Here is a 3656-nt window from a genome sequence, read left to right as displayed (position 1 = left end):
GGAGACCTCAAAGCCCACTCCCACAATGACAGCCACATCTCCTAAGAGTGCCTCTCCCTTTGGGGGCCATTTTCTTTCAAACCACCACAGACACATTTTTTCACATTCTCCGCACATAGATAAGCATCTTCAGTTATTCCTGTCTAATTGACCCTGGGTAATAACAATGTTCTCAGTGATCTGAACTTTGCTTGTAGTCGTGTATCTTCAGACTCCTTCCTGATGGATACATTGAGATTCTACCTCCTCCTTGTAGTCAGTCTTTCTCTGTACTGCCAGCCCCAAATCATGACACAGAGACTTATTTTTAACTATAAACTATAGAAGCTTAGCTTAGACTTGTTTCTAATTTGCTCTGATAACTTAAATTAAGGCGTTTCTATTCATCTACATGCTACCACATGGCTTGTGGCTATTACCTCTCCTTTTGCATGTCCTACTTCCTCTCCAGCTCCTCTGGTAACCCCCTGCACCTAGATTCATCTCCTCTTCTTTTCTCTCTGCCAGGAAGTCCCACCTAACCTCTTTCTGTATAGCGATTGGCCATTCAGCTCTTTATTAAACCAATCAGAAAGCACCTTGGCAAAGACACATCTTCACAGTGTACAGAAAGATTATTCCACAACATTTCCTCTTTCAACAGTCAAGGATCATTTATCAAGCAACTACCCTGCGCCAGACCTTGTAATATGCATCCCAAGCACCTACTTTGTAAGTATTCCCAGATATGTGCTGTGCTGCCTGGGGCTGCTCCACTGCTGGTGCTGAGGGCTAGATAAAGATGTGTGTGTGGAAGATGAATCAGAAAGGGAGACAACGCAGGAATGTTCTCAAGTCAGGAAAATACTCCAGAGAGCATGATCTGCAGACTGACACCATGCAGCCGGTTCTCAGTGGGTTGGGCCATTTCCTGATGGTCAGACTTCCAATCATTCTCTGTTAGTGTAAATAATACCACAAGGGACATCTTTCTGCATCTTCACACTACTGTAAGTGCCCCCAGTACACAAATTCCTAAAAGATAAATTGCCACATCAAGGATGTGTGTCTTTATACTGTATATATGTAGGAAGGGGTGAGAAGAGGGCATCCATGTATTCAGGGATGTGTGCATGTGTGTACATAGTGTGTGGAGGTCTGAACAAAACCTCAGTTGTCATGCCTCAAGCATTGTCCACTTATAATTTTTAAAACTCGTGTGCCTGTTGCTGTTTTGTAAATTGGCATACAAAGTAAGTTCATTTTTGTTTGTTTGAGACTGTCTCTCATTAGCCTGGAATTTTCCAAGTAGATTAGACTGGCTGGCCAGCAAGCCCTAGAATTCTGTCTCTACCTCCCAGCACTGGCACTGAAAGCATGTGCCACCATACTGGCTTTGTATTTTAATGTGAGTTTCAGTGGTCAGACTCAGGTCTTCGATTTATCAAGTGAGCAATCTCCCCAGCACTGTCTTTATAGTTTTGGTAGATATTGTTAAATTTCCTTTTGGAAACAGTTGATCGAATTTATGCCCCCATAAAGAATAGGCCAGGTATGGTGGAACATCTATCCCGGCTACTCTGGAGGCTGAAGCAGAAGATTCACAAGTTAGAGCCTGAAAAACTTAGCAAGATACTATGTCAGAGTAGTAAAATCTAAAGGATTGTGAGCATTGTCCAGCGACAGAATAATTGCCTAGCATGTGTGAGGCCCTGGGTTAGATCCCCACTTCTAAAAGGAAGATGAAGGAGGAAGAAGAGAGGCTTCTTCACATGTAGGAATTTTTGATCTTTAATGAAGGCTGAGTACAAAGGGGATAAGCAAGAACCTTTTCGGCAAGAGCCAACAGACAGCTTCTGGGCCATCACCTCCTGAAAGGTGGCCACAGGATCACAGCAGGACCACAGTAGCACGAACTGAGAACTGGAAGGGAGGGCTCCATCTTTTCTCCTACATTTTCACCATGGCTGATGTCCTCTCCTCTACTGTATCACGCAAGCAGAGTGCAGTAGTCTCTCGGTACCCAATGGGGACTAACTTCATCCCCCTTCGCTAGATCCCCAAATCTGCAGATGCTCAACTCCCTTACATAAGCTGGCCTACGAGCAGCCTCCTGTGTATTTTCGATCCCCTCTGGATTGTTCATGATCCATAACGAGATGTAAGTGCTGTATAAACAGTCATCACGCTCTGCTGTCCCGGGAAGGACGACAAGCAAAAATAGTCCGTGTATATTGAGGAAACACCATTTTTGCCTCCAAGGCTTTTCAGTCCTGAATTCACAGACATGGAGGCCATGAATGTGGAACCTCAAACGTGACTGTATTTGTGCCAATATTCACTATGTGAGTTCACTGTGTTCTTGTTATCAGTCCCCAGGACCCTAGGTTGGCAGTGTTTATGTTTCCACAGAAGACCAAATAAAATCTGCACTTCCTTCCTCTTACCAAGGAATCCTGTCCTCACCTCATGAAGTGTTCTTCATCATTCTGTTGTTTGTGGGAGAAAACCAGATTTCGTGTGTGCAAACATTACTTTTCCTTTTTATCTGTAGAACTCCCTTCTTTGAGCCACCCAGATGGCTCAGCTGGTACAGGAAAAGCTCCTTCCTCACTGTTTGCTAAGCACAGGGCACAGAAAGATGAAGAAAACCAGATCCAGGCCTATGAAGGGTCCTATGAAGTGGAGGAAGCAGCCGCCACTTCCATAAGCGGGTCGATAACTCTCCTGTGCCAACTGTGGTAGGTGTCAGGCCAGCCAGGGATGGATCCGGCCTAAATGGGTGGGGCCTGGGAGGTGAAGGCCAGGAGAGTGTGCCAGGCAAGCAGATGTCCTAGTGAGAGGCGAGGAGCCATTGGAGGGGTCGGTGACATGAACAGATCTGGGAGACACTCGGGAAGGAAAATCCCAGTGGGTTGAGAAGAGACCAGGGTTTGGGACTCTTGGGTTCTGTCATTGCGGGGCCCTTTCTAAAGCAAGGACGTGCTGGAAGTGCCCCAGGTTGCAGGCTCTGGGTGCAACCTCTCAGCTCCATATTTGAGCTTATTTGGACTTTTCTGTCCCAGCTTTTCCATCACGCAGCTGCCTCGCTTAAGTTCAGCACCCCCCCGCCCCTCCACTCAGGGTGAAGGTGACTTCCAGGGACGTGTTTATAAATTCTTCTTTAAAAGCAGTGCAAACTCCTCATGGCTGCCTCTCACATTTGCAAAACCTCGTCTAGTTGTCCATGCATCTTGTCCCTGTTGCACTTTCCCATTTTATTCTGCTATTTTCTAGACCAGACAACTCCTCAGAGAGCCCAGGCAAGGAACCTGGAGTTTGGAAAGCACAGCTAGCTGTGCCTGGCTGTCACTGCCTAGCCAAGCAGATCCCATGTTACAGTGCTAGCCTCCTGGGATACAAAACCTAAGAGTCACTGGTGAATATAGTGGATCAAAGCAAAAACAGCTCTGAAGAGAACATTCAGGAAGGGATTGCTTCTCCCTGTCATGTGACTCCTTCAGACCTGAGAGGTGTTCAGAAAACTTTGCTAGTCTAACCTAAGTCTGAAACCTGAGCTGGCTTGGAATGTAAGCCAACTTTATCTCAGGGGTTTCCTGTGTCTTCATCAACCAAGAGGAAGGCTCACAAACATTGTGTCCAGTGGGCGCTAGTGGATGGATGGATTTGAAATGGTT

The sequence above is a fragment of the Arvicola amphibius genome, chromosome 5 (genome assembly GCF_903992535.2).
Source record: "Arvicola amphibius chromosome 5, mArvAmp1.2, whole genome shotgun sequence".
NCBI classification, from domain to species: Eukaryota; Metazoa; Chordata; class Mammalia; order Rodentia; family Cricetidae; genus Arvicola; species Arvicola amphibius.
The sequence above is the reverse complement of the archived record's forward strand: the minus strand, read 5'-3'. Positions refer to the sequence as shown.